Here is a 17,766-nt window from a genome sequence, read left to right as displayed (position 1 = left end):
CTCCGGCACCGGATTTGCCACATTGGCCCGCCGGCGCTGACGTGGCGTTGACTTGGCTGACATGTCAATGCCACGTCGATGCCACGTCAGCGCCATGTAATATTATTATTATTTTTTAATTAATTATGTTTATATTGACTTTGTTCAACATTGGACCAAATTGTAAAATATAATTTTACAATTTGATCCAATTGTACCAAAGTGCAAAGTGAATTCATGCCTTGAAGATAGACGCAGAGACGACGAACACACCCATTTCCTCTTCCAATTACTCTCACTTGCCTTAAAACATTCTCATTGCGATTCTTCTCTCAACGAAATCGACGCCGCTACCGCCGCCCAAGGAGCTGCAGGCGGATGACTTCTTCTCCCCTGCGTAAGTATCTCTATTTCCCTTGCTTCAATTTGTTTAGGGTTCACAGAATTTTTAAAAAATTGTAACAAATCAGGCAAAAAAATTGAACTTTTGGAACTTTTCGAGAGGTTTAATAGTTCATTCCTTTAGAATCATTCACCCAATCGCCCGGTTTGAAAGTTTTATAGTTGATTTTTGAGTTCGAATTTTATATTTGGGTTTCCAGTGGATTTACAGTCGTGTTCTTTCATATATAACAAATTTAGGCGAATTTTGTAATTTACTTTAGGTTGTTGAGTTTTTTGATGTGTCTTAATTGAGTAGCTTTCAAATTTTGTTTTGTTTTGTTCGAATTTAGCAAATTACCTTATGTTTTGGCTATCGAAAATAAAAAATGGCTAGTAGTTGCATTTTAGTTACATATTTCTTGCAGATAGATAAATAGATAAATATATGGATTTTGTGTACGGCGGAGTGTCATTATATTGTAATCATAGTGATTTTCAATAATTTTCCCAGAATGTCAACTTCATCAACCACAACCGGCATCACTGAGTGTTTGTGTGGACGTCGGAGTGTCGTTAGAACATCGTGGACAAATGAAAATCCGGGACGCAGGATTAATTCTTGCGGGCAATATCATGTAAGTATGAAAAAATGATTTAATTTTGTTTAAGTTATGTAGCTCGAGTGTTATTTAGTTTCTTTGTATTTCATTATCAGTGAGGTGGAAAAGGTGGGTGCGGATACTTTTCCTAGGAAGATCCCCCAATGTGTGCACGTACCAAGGCCATTATTCCCTGCTTGCTGAGGAAATTAAATGACAAAGATTCGGAAATCTTGAGGTTGAAGGAGCATAACCAAATGTTACTTAGGATCATTGTCGGTAGTTGTTATTTTAGTACGACGATCTGCGGCTATGTTTTGAAGGTTTGACTTCAAATATGATGAAAAAAATGGAAGCCTGTTGAGGCAATGTAATAGACTTCTTGTATTTTATGTCTAGTATTGTATGTTGTTAACTTTTGCTTGTCCCGTTTTATGTTGCACTACTCTACTAAAGTGTTTTTCTAACTAACTTTGTAATACGTCACTACAAAAAAATAATATATTTGTAACGGAATTCCGTCCCTAAAGTTCATGTAGCTAACGTAATTCCATTCCTAATTCCGTCTCTAATGTCATTAGTAACGGAAAAAGTAGATTTAGAGACAAAAATATTTTGTTACAAAAATGATTTTTTCTTATAGTGCGTTATAATGACGTAATAAGACTATTTGTTTTGAATGATCATGGTTTCATAAGAAAGTTTGCTTATGGTGATATTTGTGTGATATTTGTGATTCGGATTTTTAGAAAAATTTGAAGCTTCAATAAATGTCAATTATTGTAATGTGATTTTTGTTTGAAAAGTTTTATATATTGGATAGTATTGTTAGTTCTGATTAAGATTTGATTATGTGAGCTGAAAATTTTGTGCTAATTTTGGTGTTTAAATTTGTTTATGATTTTGTATAACTAATGCAGAGAAAACACACATTGCACAATTCAATAAAATTGGACGCCTCATATTATTTAAAATGAGTTGTTAAATGGAGGCATGCAGATTCTGCCAAATAAGATATTAATTAAAGATATATTAACATAGCCAAAAGTTTCCTAAGTAATGTTTCGTATACCAAATACCAACATAAAAAAGTTAGCCTAACATATCATATTAAATATTTTGCCCACTTTCGAACAAAAAAAGTTGAGCATCAACACAAAATGCAGTTCCCGAAAATGAAACCCAAAATTAAGTCCCTGTTTAACCACGCATTCATGTGTCATCAACCACAACTTGCGCACAGTTAGCAATAAAATTATACGTTTTTCTTCGGTCATCCTCACCTTCGTGGTTTGTCATCCCCAAGGAACTTTTCGTTCTCCTTAATCAGTCGTCTCAATTCTATTGCCCGTACAGTTGCTGGCATTTCTAAAAGTGGTAATTGGATCTCCTTCTTTGATTTTTTACCGCCAAAGTCACCTTGTTCAAACATTGGAGGGCCATGTGAAGGCTTTATTGGAGCTGCCTCCGCTAGTTCCTTGCCCTTTAGCGTACTCTGCTAGCATAAGATAATTAAAGTTAGCTTAGGAATTATGAAATTGAAACGTGACAACAGACTTGTGTTACACAAACCGGTGGCCTTGCTTCTGTGGGCTGGCAGTCATCTTGCAAAGTGGGTTGGCAGTCGTCTTGACATGTGCTTAATGCTTGAGTGATGTTTCTCTTCTGTTGTAGTCGTTTCGAAGGACGTGGAATATGACATGGAAAATCATGAGGATCCTATTCAACACAGGTCACACAAATTTAGATAGATGAGTAACTCTTTTAGACATGACAAATAAATCATTTGGAGAATGATTGTGAATTTTGTGTGAGAATTGAATAATTTACTTGCAACCGACTATTCGCCGTGGGGATTGATTGTGAATTTTGTGTGAGAATCTCCGGACCAACTGTCCGACTGTACTCCATTGAAACAGCTTGTTCTTGTGGCCCCTCACTATTTGACTGCAACCGAAGCTAAAAAAACCCAAAAAATAATTCACAATTATCATTAGAGATGTGAACAACCTAAAATAAATGAAACTTACACTATGCCTCGGTTGGATGGAACTTGCAGGTGTATTGCGTTTCCCTTTCGTAGTGGCACTGGGGCCTAAAACAAAAACAATTATTAGCAATTAATAGCTAGTAGTATTAAAAAAGCAGATCTGAAATAATGCGAATACCTGAACAACCACAGTTTCAACAATCCATTTATCGACATTTTGGGGGCAATAATGTGCATTGTGGCCAACTTCTCGAAAAGTCCCATATTTTATTGATTTTTGGTTTCCGTTTCAGCCTCTGAGTACCATCTTTTCCCTTAACCTTCTTCTTGTCTTCTCCAAATTCCCGTTTCCTCAGCTTCTTCGGCCTACCAACGTTTTTTTTGATTGGTGGTGGCTTAGGTGGTACGAAGTTGGTTGGCTCCCAAAAATTTTCACTGCTAACAACTTTGATGGAGAAGGTGTAAACTCGATTGTATGTTTCAACAGAGTATACTTGCTCAACATAATTTATTAAATCATCTCCTTGGTTGCTGATTGCTGAAATGGCATGGTGGCAAGGGATTCCAATCAGCTGCCATCTCCTACACGTGCAGCTCCGAGCAGACAAGTCCACACAGTGCTGACTACCATCAAAATAGGAAATTTGATAATGTGTATCATCAGATTTCAACATGATACAATCACCTACCTTAGCTCAATTCCTAGAAAGTACTTTCATAATCCTTGGACATATGACTTTATCAGTCCACCGCCTCCGGGCATAATCCCTCTTTGTTTGAAGCCTCTGCATCAAGTACTCCCGAATCGATTCCAACATGCTCAAAATATGTTTGTCCCTGGCATCGGTAATACATCTGTTGAAACTATCACATAGGTTATTCACAAGCAAGTCACACTTCGACAGACACTTAAAATGTGACCTACTCCATTCATTTGCCGGCCGATTTTCCAACCATTCGCAACCTTTTTCAACAATCTTCTTAAGCTCCAACATTGTTGTCTTGAATTCTTCCACAGTTGCTGCCCTTGCAGCTTTCCACAATCCATTCTTCAACGCTAATCCCTTAAATCCCGTTGTCGTGAAATTGTTATGTAAGTGTCGTACACAACTTCTATGCTCCATACCTGGAAATAAACTCTCTAATGCATTTACAAGTCCCTTTTTCTTGTCGGATATAAAACATACCTCATTATGGTTTCCTATATCCAAATCCCTTTTCAAGATCGTCAAAAACCAAGTCCAGGTCTCTACTATCTCGCTAGCAACTACCGCATACGCAATGGGGAATATACAGTTGGGATCAACCCCAACAGCTGTAAGTATGACTCCTCCATATGAACTCCTAACATGGCAACCATCCACACCAATCAAATGTCTACATCCGACCTTGAACGCCCTTTTCAACGCATCAAAACAAATGTATACTCGGACTGCCTTTCAAGTTCGCAACTAGCAACACAAGAATGTAATGTTGCCAGGGTAATAGCCTCTACGGTAAAATCTTGAAATGTTCTCATATACCCTCCAACATACTTACGAGAAGGCGTTCGAAATATATTACCCCCATAGTAGATATTCACACCTAGTCCCGGTGGTTGAGGGACACCCACGTTGTCTCCTTGAGCTGAAATCCAAACAAATCACAAAATTAGAATACAAATTTGCTAACAACTTAAAATACCTAAGTAAGTTATTAAACAAAACAATCTATTCAAAAAAAAAAAGAACACGGCCGTAAAACCCATTGGAAACCCAAATATAAAACTCGAACTCGAAAATCAACTATAAAACTTTCAAACCAGGCGAATTGGTGAATGATTCTAAAGGAATGAACTATTAAACCTCTCGAAAAGTTCCAAAAGTTCAATTTTTTGCCCGATTTGTTACAATTTTTTGAAGATTCTGTAAACCCTAAGCAAATTGAAGCAAGGGAAATAGAGATACTTAAGCGGGGGAGAAGAAGTCATCCGCCGGCAGCTCCTCGGGCGGCGGCAGCGGCGTTGATTTCGTTGAGAGAAAAATCGCGACGAGAATGTTTTAGGGCAAGCGAGAGTAATTGGAAGATGAAATGGGTGTGTTCGTCGTCTCTGCGCCTATCTTCAAGCATGAATTCACTTTGCACTTTGGTACAATTGGATCAAATTGTAAAATATAATTTTACAATTTGATCCAATGTTGACCAAAGTCAATATAAACATAATTAATTAAAAATAATAATAAAATTACGTGGCGCTGATGTGGCGTTGACATGTCAGCCACATCAGCGCCGGCGGGCCAGAGTGGCAAATCCGGTGCCGGAGGACCTTTTTAGCGAAATTTGTTTACATATGGGACTATTTTCAGAAAGGGTCCACTTAAAGTCCTAAAATGATAATAGGGGTCAGATAAGAGACTTAAAAAACAGTTTACCCATTAAATTTTTGTAAACAATTTTAAAAAATCGACGTGTCCGCCAGGTGTTGCTGACCTGGCGGCATGTGTCTTCCGACGAGCCATGCGGGTGCCACATAGGCATCTCCGGCACCGGATGACTAAAAGTGCATGGTTGCCCCGCCGTCGCTCCCACTGCGCGGGATAAGAAAAAAAAAAGAAAGAGAGGCATGGGCCTCCGTTGGCGATGCCGCCTGCCGCTGCATCGGAGGAGATAAAATGGAATGAGGAGGTCTAGCCTCTGCTTCTACCGTCGCCTGTCGCCGGGTTTAGAGACTAAAAAATGAGAAAGTCGCCAGTTACGGGACTAAAAGATTAATTTACCTTTTTTATAATATAGAGATTAAAATTGATACGGATGCTAATAAAATGGACCAAAAACATATTTTATATGAATAAAAGGGCAAAAATTGTCATTTTAAAATAAAAAGACTAAAATTTACATATTATTGAACAAAAGAGACCAAAAATATATTTTACCTTATTTTATTATCAATATATTTATTGTTTTCTCTTGTCAATGTTATTATTATTACTATTTTTAACTTTATTAATTTTTTATAAATATTATGTATTTAAAATATTTGTACTTTGATGTAATAGATTATAAGATAATTAAAAACTTAAAATCTTATGACTAATGCTTGTATATATATATAACTAAAAAAGAATACAAAAAATTTATTAAAATACAAAAATAAAATATATTAATAAATATATATATGAATATGTACAAGGATGATTGTAAATATATACATATATGCAAACGTATATAAATAGATAGATAATAAAATATATAATAATATATAATATGTTTTAAAAGATATATAAGTATATATATCAATATCAATACTTACTTAATATGTATGCCTTAACTATAAATGGTTACATAAAATTACATAAATACCCCTTTTCTTATTATTTATTTTCATCTTTATTTATTGTACTAAAAATTTAACGCACAATTGGGATTAAATCCATCTGCGTTGAGATTCAGTCCCTATTTATAAACCATTTATCTGAACTCCCTCCTTTACCAATCTTCGTTCTTCTCGCTCTCTATAATCGATTTCTTTCTCTCATTCCCCTTTTTGATTTTTTCTTTTTCTTGTTCGCGCGATATTTCTCCTATACCCGTTAAGCTCTCTCACATCAGATCGGAAACGACTTCCCGTCCGATCGCCCAGCTTTTAGCCGTGTGAAAATTTCATTTCTCTCCCATTCTTCCATTGTCTTGCCGGTTTTGTGTCATCGTTTGTTGTTCGATTCTGTTTAAAAACTCCCAAGGGCAGTTACTGATTCTGATTCTCTATTGTTGGCGGTCGCACGATTCGATTGAAGAACTTCCGAGAGCTGTCACCGTCGATCTCCAAATTGACACCACTCTCTGGTTGGCCCGGGTCCACGATCGCCATCCTTGATCGTCCTCCGTAGTGGCTGGTGGTCTTTGTTCACCGGTGAAATTAGAATTAAATATTTGCTAGGTTTGTATTTGTATCGGTAGCATTTGAGTTAGTAAGGAAATTGTTATTTTGGGGAAAATATTTGGTATTTCTTAGGTGATTTTGATATTGAATTATGTTGTTGTTTGGTATTTTTGTTACTCTTTTGTGAAGTAGATTGCAATTGTTATTTTGTGAATTGGGTATTTGTTGCTATTGGAGATTCATACATACTAGAATTCATATAAGTTTACTGTATTCTGTGTAAGATTGTTGAATCGCTTATATGACTTAAGATAGTCAATACATCTGTTGGATTGATAGGTTCCGACGGACAGAGAGCAAAGTAGTTTGATATTATATATCATTTGTTCGTATGAAGGTGAGCATCATGTAATTGGTGTAGAAGATGGCACAATGTTGGCGGATCTTTACATGAATCTATCAAAAAAAGGGAATAAGGTAAGTATTGAGACAATAAAAATCCAATATATTGCACTTACTTAGAAAAGCTATGTGACATTATTATGCGATGATGATATCGTCAATACGTGGAGAATACATATTTTGTTAAATGTATTATTTGTATATATAAAAATGCAAGGGAACCTACGGGATTCAGTATTCTATTTTTATTTGGGTGAAACATAACTATTGATAAACATTTACAAACATTTCAGTACCGTGAGAAGAAAAAAATGAAAATTGAGAAACATGCGTCTGATTTCATTTTGAATTGAAGTAGGATGCATTCTAAAATATTCATGTTTATGCTGATATGTATGTACACCATCCCCCACCATTAACTGTGTAGGTTGTTGCTTTTTTGGACTGATTTGATTGGTGCACATAAGATGTTTTTCACATTATTGTTACAATTGAGAGTGTAGAAGATTGAATCAAAATGTACTGTTTTGGTTATCATTTTTAAATACACAATCTTTGTATGGTGAATGAAAAAAAATTAATGCAAATAGTTTGTGGAACTATTTATTTATATGGAAGCAGTTTGATTGATGGAGTCTCTGTGTTTTCTAATTATAGATGATGGATGACAACGAATTGGAAATGAGGTGAAGGAAAGTTCATATTGTGTAGTTCAAGAATGAGTTCATAAAGTAAATGATTAAGTTTATCATATAGTAAATTAATAAAAAATGTTTTTTATATCATGTACTCCTAAAGATTGCATTGAGTTTCTTCTGCAGTTTGGTGTTGATATTCTGGGAAAAAATATTATGGTGATTGATATAAGTAACATTGTTGGATTGCCTGCAACCTTACTTCTTCAGGAATTGATATATATATAATTATAATTGATCTTAGTCTAGTAGATTTAGATTAGTGTGTAAAGATATTATGTTCATGCACTCTAATTGTGCATTTAATTATATAATCACATATTTTTTTCCTAACTTGCTGAACATCAATATTTTATCCATTTATTGGCAGAAATATCATGCGAAAGTGACTATTCTTCATCCACTACAAAAAATCCAGAACAAATTTACCATGAAGCTAATATCTTAATTGCAGCTGCAGAAGTACCCAATTTGGTCTGTGGCTCAATTGTCGTAGATATTTAAAGATGTAATTAGGATGTCCGTCAATCATTTTCTTGTAATTACTTTTGACGTGCTAAACATAATGTAATATTGTACGTAAATATAAAACAATAAAATTGTTGTTTCATTGAAGCTCTTTTGTAAATATGATGTATTATATTAGATTTACGAAACTTACAGGTATGATGATTGTTTCTTATATATGACTTGTTGACAATAGACATTTCTGAAAATATAAAAGAGGTACATTGGAGCTGTGTTGGAGTACGTGCCTGCTCAACCGAGTCACAATTTTTTGAAATGCTTCTAACTGATTGATATTTGAGTTTGTGAGTGTGTGACAATTTGGATTATTATCGGTCAAAATACTTTAGAAAAGTTATGTTTGTTCTATTATACAAAAGCACATGAAGTCCTAGTAGTAGATTACAACGCACTTTCACTTGAATGTTGTTGTGTCTGTTATGATGTAGATTACTATGTAATAGGTCTAAAGATTTTCAATTCATGGTAGTAATTATTTACTCAAACAACTAATATAATTTAACTTAGTTATTTATGACTTATTTAGTCATCTACAAGTGGATGTTGGATTATAATTGTACATATACCATACAATATAACTAAGTTATTTCTCACTTGTTCAGTCATCTATAGTAAATATATGTTATTTATCTTTTCATAATATTCAGGGTGTCACGGGAATACTATCACGATGAATTCATCATTTGTTACCGAAAATAAGTGAATATTTTGATCAAAAAAATTGTCTGTTTTCCAAGCACAGATTATCAGAGTATATATACTCGTTACAGAAGCATATGATACCAGTATTATAAGTACGTAAGATTTGTGACAGGGTATGTCGGTATTTTATGCAGGTATGTAACAATGTGCTTTGGGTACGAACACTGACACTTAAGGTATGAATAATGATTGTTTAGGTATTATCTGTGTAGTAGCAGATATCCGTGAATGTGGTTGATTTCAGTTGACCCGCTGACGGAGGGGACAATTCACAAACTCGGTGAGAGTACTTCATCTCCTAGTCTTGTTGGAAAAAATTAGGCATGGTACATTTATATTCGATAGTTCATGCCATACTTTTCAATAGCAAGACCACAAAACATGTAGGAGTAACAAAAAAATATGATTTAACTAAGTCATTTATGACTTATTTAGCTATCCATTATATATATGTGTTATTTACATTTACATACAATTATGGAATTCACATAAATACTATATGATGAATTTATCCCTGATTACAGACAATTATTGAATGTTTTGAACCGAAAATAGTTTGTTTCCCAAGCACAGGTTTTCAGGGCATAGATACTAGTTATGGAAGCATATGAGAAACTAATTCCAGGGTTTATTGGTAAACGACTGAGATATCCGTTGATGCTAACCTGTGTAAAGGAATGACATGTTATAATATTATAATGTTTCCATAGTTTTTTAAATTTATTATTGTGAATGCAATTGGATAAAGTATTAGTATATTAATACTCCTCATTGTTAAACTGTACAACCATTGCATATGTAGTAAAACTAAGCACTACCATTACCAACAATACAACTAAGTAACTTCATTTCTTATTGTTCACGCATATGGATCATATTCTTAACTTTTCTAAGCAATTTTTTAATCTTCTAGATTGTTATAACTAACTATGTTAAAGATGAATACATCTCATGTACGGGTACTATTAAAGATAATGTTATACTTCACTTAATGATCGAGATATGAAGTTTTAGACCCCCTGGGCATAAGTAACTTACCTTGGGGTATTTACTAGCTTAATATAGGTATGTCATTAAATAACCGAGGCGTATCGTGTTTTGACATGAAGTACGTATCAATGTGATGATGGCATAAACCTTTGTAGTACATGCATATGCTTTTCTTTCTTAGGTGCACCACTAATGTAGTCAGGCATCCGTAAATGCACTTATGTACATTGCAGGCATTACCTCAACTATTGGAATGTCTTGTAGTGAATTAGTTAATTCCAATTTAACCAAATTTATCATACAATCATTCACGACAAAATTCATAGCATTACTCCAAAAATTAAATTTCACCAAATTTAACCTACGATTCATTCTCTCAATCAATCTTAACACAATTTCATCAAACATGAGACAAATCAAACCAATTCAACCGAAAATTCAATCAAAATAACACACTACCCAAATCAAGCACAAATAAGACAATCCAAATTCAATACAACATTCACTTACCCTGTGCTGCACATTAAAGTCTACGGTTCGGAAAGCAGACCTTTCAGTATTCTGGCCTTAATTTTTTACTGCGGTAGCTCTTCACATTATCAAACTCATTGTCGATACTGTCGGATTCGCGTGACCCGGAAAACATACACACCAAACGGTACTGAAAATCGACTGATAACCGATTTGTATTCCTTATCCAATCTGTACATAAATACCATCAATTTACATTACCCTAATCTCAAATTTATTTAAAACTTTGTCATAATCTATTAGAAATACGTAACAACACATTCCGAGTACACAGTAGTCCTCTAAAATTATATTATTTAGAAAACTAGACCTAAAAAATGCAACTCGGGGTACCTAACAATACCACATTTACCAACTCACAAACATAACTAATTACCGAACTATCAAACAAAAAACTAAAATACTAAACTCCAGGTAATTATACAAACTGGATATCTACAAAATTAACAAAAATTACAGATTAAACAACTAAATTATCCAAAATTGGTACCAAAATTAAACACCCAACTCGGTCTATGTGGGAAAACATACGAACAATTTCAAATCCAGTTAACAAATACAAATACAAATACACCGATCACCCAAGGCTCCTCAACACTGAACCTATTGAGACATACAAACACGGGACCAAGACTTATATCCCAAACAATCAAACAAACGACTATATAAAATACAAATAATGTCAAGAAAATAAAAAATCGAAAAAGGTCTTATTTTTTCGAGCTTGTCCTGGGGATGAGAGTAGATCAGCTGTTTTCTTCACTATTTTTGCACCGATTGATCGTTACTTGATTTTTGGGGTTTGGAGAAAATCAATTAGCCTGAAGATGGAAAAGGTAGGGTTTAAAATCGGGGTGGAGGGAGTTATGGGAGGTTTTTTTGCCTCAACTCCTGTTAAATCGTGGGTAACTGCCGTTTTTTACTATTTTTTTAATTCACAAAAAAAGGTACGCGATATTTAACTAGGAACATATAAGGTTATAATGGGGGTAGAGCGGGAAGTAATGTAGGTATACATTACTACACAAGAAGTATTGATCAATTTATTTTGAGTACCTTTTGCGTATACAACGGTGATTATGAGAGAAATACAAATTGGGGAGCTATATTAAACCTAATTCATAAAGTTGGAACTGCAGTCTAATTGATTTTTAATATGGACTGAATTACAATTGAGTTTCTCTGACAGAGATTTTAATACAACTCTCCCAAAATTTAATAGATATAATTATTTATTTTATTATAGTGGAATATTATTTTACACAATATTATTAAATTTATTAGTTCTATTATATAATGATATCACGGATGTGTTAGTTTTAGGATTTGAATTTTGAGTTGGGATTAACTACTATTTTGAGTTGAGATTTGAATAATAAAAAATTTGAATTGAAATAGTTGTATGATGTGACATAAATAGGTGTTGATATGACATTTTGAATGTAAAATTAATTTTTAGTATAGTATAAAAAAATAAAAAATAAATATTTGATATGATGTTTTTTGAAAAAATTATTTTTGATGAATAATAATTTTAGGGAAAATCCCCTGAACAAACACACCTACGTGTATTTTATATAAAATAATTACATTTATTTTTATTGAAATTTATTTATTTTTTATTAGGTATAAGATTTCTATTTTGAAAAAAAAATTATGAGGAAGAATAGCTTTTTTTGTTTGTTTGTTTTTGTTTTTTTTTTTACGAAATATAAAATGAAAGTAAGTAATGCACTTTTTATAGTTATTTTTGTTTCTTTTGCTTTCCACCGTATGATTATTAAAATAATAGATAATAGAGTAAAAGGAAAAAAAATATTTTGGTTAAATTGTAGATAAAAAATAATATACATCTCGAAATACAATTATCTCGAAATAAGAAGAGTTGTGCTGGTGTAGAAACTCGTACTCTGAGCAGTAAAAGCTCACTTTATCAGCTCACATTTTATCTTACTTATTTAACTTCTTATTTTAAAATCGGTAGTTCTGAGCAGGTTTAATATAATAGCGTTTGAATACTTCTAATTCAATATCTTTATCCTCGCGTCATAAAGCAAATTTTTGGGAAAAAAGAACTTGCTCTATGCAGTGAATTTCTAAAGGACCTACCTCGTCCATCCTTCCGAAAATATCTACACATCCTTCATTCTCTTATTTTTAGGATGTCCTGCATTCAGTTTACTTGTCAATACTTAATAACTGCTATTTATGAGAAATAAAAAGTTATGAAAGAAAATAGGTGTGTACATTATTAAATAATTTGTTGACATTGTAGATATCGTTGTTGCAACTTGGGAGTGGCAACTTTGCTTCCAAATGACAAACAACACATTCAAAATTTAAACTTTCGTTTGACTTGTCAGACAAAAATTGTTGTAATTTATCTAAATAGTCACACCTTGTAAATCATTTGAGAGAAACATTAATTATCATTTGGGATAGAGTTTCAAAAGTTCAACGCGAATTACTTGAGACCATAGACGGCTGCTTACAAGATATAATTGATTGTAACCTTCCTTTCGGAGGTAAGGTTGTTATTTTTTAAGAAGATCATAGAAAAATCTTGCTAGTAATTTCAAATGGTACACAAGAGATATTTATCCAAACAAGTTATATTTCTTTGTCTATTTTTCAAAATGCTACAAAATTCCACTTGACTGTGAACACGCGTGCTCTTGAGGATAAAGAATTCACTATATTTATTAAATCCATTGGAACAAACGCATGTCCGAAAACAACCTTGGAGAAGTCAAGCAGCCCTTGACAAGCTTACTACGATTTGAAGATTAGAAATTGGCTCTATTCATTGAAAAGTTTTATCCTCGGTCAATACTAAGTTGTACAACAACACATATATTTATCTTAAGATCAATTCTTGCAACCATGAATAAAATAGTAGATAAAACAAAGAATATTATATTTGAAAAATGCCAACCATTCACTTCTATTGGCCGCGATATTACAAAAGATTCATCTCAACAAACACATTACGAAGACTATCTTGCAAAAATAACTCCAAGTGGAATCCTCCCCATGTCTTAAGTTTGAAAAAAAGTGTCCCATGATGTTGCTTCAAAACCTAGATCCATCAAATGGTTTGTCAAATGAAATAAGGTGAATTTGCAAAAAAGTTACTCAAAGTCTTATTGAAGTTGAAATCATTATAGGACATTTCTCCAGAAGAACAAGACTTATACCATGCATATCGTTAGAACCTAAAACTTTTAAGCATTCGTGTATGGAATTTACAGCAATACAATTCCCTGTTAAACTTTTCTTTGCAATGACGATAAATAAATCGCAGGGGTAAACTCTAGAATATGTTGGTCTGTATATTAGAGAACCTGTGTTCATGCATGGACAGTTGTATGTGGCCTTACCGTGTGCAAAATCCTTAATATAGGTATGTCATTAAATAACCGAGGCATATCGTGTTTTGTTGAAGAATGGACTACCATTATTATCTATCAAGATCTTCTTCATATGACAGGCATAAATGTTGTGCCTCATGTTTCTTAAAGTTGGCTCATTTTCTCGTGGGCTCATATCTACCTGCATTTTCTATAGGAAATTACAAATTTCAAGTGTGCAAATCATTCGCGGGGTATTCTTCGGACTCCCACATGCAATGTTATGGTCTTTTCTTGAACGTAGTGAAATTTTTGGGGGATAATCCTCTTAGTCTTTTGGAAGCTTAGATATGCAAACATAGAAAGTTGTTTCTTTTATAATTACGTAATTTGAAAAAGCATAGTGAGATTTGGCTATAGTGTGTCATATTTTAGAAGGAGAATTCGGCAGTTCTATATGTTTGATACATTTCTTAGAGGTTTGTAGCATATTGGTGGCCGCAATAGGTCGTTCCAACAATTCACTGGGAGTAGTTGGGGTCTGCTTATTCGGAGACCGCACAAATGTACGTAGGTGTTTCACTTGCACATGACCACTTTCGTATACTGTTCTAATAATAGAAGACAATTGATAGTATCACATGATTAAACTTTAGTACAACATAGAAAAACATTTAATTTTGAAACAATTTTTGGTTACTTGTGCACATGACCACATCCAGCTGCTTTTCAACCCCTCATTTGTGAGATGTATTGTCTGCACACCGCTCTTGCATAGCTTGCTCATGTTCATCCTTCGTGTTCATTCTGGAGGCTACAAATTTTTGCTCGTTTGACATAGTGGTTGAACGTAAAAGCTTTGTATTTTCTTATAATCTTACTTTAATTGCCATTGTTACACAATCCGTGCCTTTTTCTCCTAACTTTGAAGAAAATTCTTTGTAAATGTTCGGTGCTAAAATCCTTTGTATAATTAATTATTTATTTTAATATTAAATATTCTTTTTTCCCAGCTTTGATTTTTCTGCATAACAAAGTCCACAATTTTTTCAGAAGAAATAATTCATTCGGAGACTTATTTCGGTCCTCTGACCACATAATTGTTGAGTTTGTTCATGGTCAGATTCCTTCACAATCTACCCAAGTTTGTTGCATTCCAACTACCCTTGCATCAAGAAAAGTGGCTTGTCTTAATAGTAAATCAAGCGTTCACAGGCAAGCGGTTGTCATGTGCAATTTTAATTTTTTTTGGGCACTATTTTCTGTATATTATTATAATTTTTTTAACCCAAAAAAATTTCTATTATATCATTTAAATATTCTGTGCATTCAGTTGATAAGATATGTTCATGTAACTTAGACTTTTCCTTCTCACCAATCTTGTATGTTCCCAATGGCTAAATCAATTATGCAGAATACGGACCTCCCGAGAAATGCAGAAATGCGATGGCACTATGACTCTTAAATTACCACATCGAATTGCTTGATTATTCAAAATGTTTAAAAATTTCAAAAAAAGGAGTATGGTTTGAACGCCTCTGTGACGTCCCTTCAGCCTTTTATTCAGTTTTCGGCCAATGTTGACACACAATACAATGTCTGTCTTTGTGATTTATTTTACCAAAACAGTACATGCAATGACATTGTACTTTCACGTGTACAATTGAAATAGTTTCATCTTTGGGTTACGGTTTGCACTAATTGAAGAGAGACGCTCCTAACGATGAACCTCTGCTAACTCAGCACCGCATTCACAAAGGTTTTTTCTGCGTTGCCAAAACACTGCCAACTTATCAAAAAGACATAATTTTTTTAAAAAGGCAATGTTCTCTCTGAACATCTCTATAGACATGTTGAGAGTGGCAAAATAATACTTATACTCAACGTATTTTTGTTAATTAATTTTTTTTTATTTTAGAAATATTAATAAATTAAATATTATTATAAAATAATATTGATTTTTTTAGTGACTATAAAATAATGAATTTTAGAAAATAATACATATATATAATGAGGTAAAATTTTAAAAAATAAAAATTAGTTTTGTTATTGTGAGTATAAATTAAGAAGAGTATCTCTATTGTTGTGGCGAAGACAAAAAGTGATATGGATGGTAAGAATGAATGGAAATACCCACGGTTGAAAATACAACTAAAAACTAATAAATTAATTTTATACAAATAAGGTGCAATAAATGTAACTATTGGAATAAATTTATGAATACAATCAAAACTTAACATAAATATATAAATTATTAAATAAATATAAGACATAAACGATGTCAAAATCAAACGTTATCACATAGGTTGAGTAATTCAAAGCTGCACCATGTAGCTTCTCACTGATAAATACAACGGGTTTAGGTCCTTTTCTTGAGAGATAAAGGCGCCAATACCTATACCAGAAGCATCACAAATAAGTTAAAACAATTTTGAGAAATCGGGCAAAGCAAGTACGAGTGCACATGTAAGTTTTACTTTCCAAGGATCAAAAGTATTTTTTTGTTCATTTTCCATTTAAAATTTATCATATTTTGTGGTAACTGCAGCTAAGGATTCTGCAATAGTGCTGAAATTCTGTACACATCGACAGTAAAAACTTGCAAGACTATGTAAACTGCGGACATCACATGCATGTGTAGGTGTGGAGCACTCTTGGATGGTTGCAACCTTCACTGATCTATGCATACTTCATCTTTTCCTACAATAGAACTTAACAATTTGAACTTGTTGACACAAAATTTGCATTTTTAAAAGTTAGAATACAATTTTCAGCCCCTAAAATATATAAAACAACTTGTAAATGTCCAACTTGTGCTTCAATAGAGTTACTATAAATAAGTATATCATTAAAGTATACTACCACAAACTTATTTATAAAATTCCTTAAAATATGATTTATGAGCCGTATAAACGTGCTTGGGGGCATTGATAAGTCAAAATAACATAACTAACCATTCATATAGACCAAAAGAGATGTTGAAGGTAGTTTTTCATTCATCACATTGATTCATCTGAATCTGGTAATAATTACTTTTTGAATCAATTTTTGAGAAAATAAAAAGCCACAAATTATCAAGCATATTATGTAATCTACGAATGAGATGATGATACTTAACTGTTATAGCATTGATGACTTAGCAATCCATGCACATGCGCCAACCTCAATCTTTTTTTTTGGCACCAATAGAACATGTACAATACAAGGACATAGATTTTCATGCATCCAGCTTTTGTCATTAGATCCTCCACTTGCTTTCGTATTTCTTTACAAGGATTAGGAATTCATGCTCTCGAGGTAAAAACAATTTGATGCTCAATCCATGAATAGGGATAAACCATGGGGTACTTAATCGGGAAAAATATCATCATACGCCTACAATAAGTTAGAAAAATTAGATGGGAGTTTGTTATGGTCATTCATGAAAAAATAAGTAGATTTAAAAAGTAATAGCAAGCAATGAACTCCTTGTTCTAAGCGTAAGCTTCATGCATGTACATAAAAATATTAGATATCTCACTTTCGTGTTTAGAATTCTAATTGATTTCACCCTGAATAACTACATTCGTGTTTGATTTTAAAGTAGAATGGTAGAGTATTTAAGAGTGGCTAGGGATAGATGTATTTATTAATAGGATAAAAGTTTGAGAGGTTGTGGGATAGTTAAGCTATGCGAGAAGATAGATGTACTTGCATGTGGTGTACCTTTTGTACAGGTGGTTCTAAGGATGACTTCAAATTAGGCTCTTCACATCGG

The 17,766-nt window shown here is 33.3% G+C and overlaps 3 long non-coding RNA genes across 3 annotated transcripts; 2 read left to right on the top strand and 1 right to left on the bottom strand.

The window, feature by feature from the left end:
- Positions 1 to 242: 242 nt before the first annotated feature.
- LOC127258422 (uncharacterized) lies at positions 243 to 1,481 on the top strand. The gene is made up of 3 exons (XR_007840308.1): positions 243 to 376; positions 875 to 998; positions 1,079 to 1,481. It is a non-coding gene; the product is annotated as an uncharacterized LOC127258422 (long non-coding RNA).
- A 527-nt stretch (positions 1,482 to 2,008) lies between these two features.
- Positions 2,009 to 5,012, bottom strand: LOC127258384 (uncharacterized). Its single transcript, XR_007840300.1, has 6 exons — positions 4,899 to 5,012; positions 3,131 to 4,578; positions 2,993 to 3,057; positions 2,793 to 2,921; positions 2,535 to 2,681; positions 2,009 to 2,457 (listed from the first exon to the last, which is right to left on the bottom strand). It is a non-coding gene; the product is annotated as an uncharacterized LOC127258384 (long non-coding RNA).
- A 1,438-nt stretch (positions 5,013 to 6,450) lies between these two features.
- Positions 6,451 to 8,459, top strand: LOC127258471 (uncharacterized). The gene is made up of 3 exons (XR_007840315.1): positions 6,451 to 6,868; positions 7,151 to 7,288; positions 8,279 to 8,459. It is a non-coding gene; the product is annotated as an uncharacterized LOC127258471 (long non-coding RNA).
- The last annotated feature ends 9,307 nt before the right edge of the window (positions 8,460 to 17,766 follow it).

This window comes from Andrographis paniculata, unplaced genomic scaffold (assembly GCF_009805555.1).
Source record: "Andrographis paniculata isolate CXL003 unplaced genomic scaffold, ASM980555v1 Contig59END, whole genome shotgun sequence".
In the NCBI taxonomy this organism is placed as follows: domain Eukaryota; kingdom Viridiplantae; phylum Streptophyta; class Magnoliopsida; order Lamiales; family Acanthaceae; genus Andrographis; species Andrographis paniculata.
The sequence above is the reverse complement of the archived record's forward strand: the minus strand, read 5'-3'. Positions and strand labels throughout refer to the sequence as shown.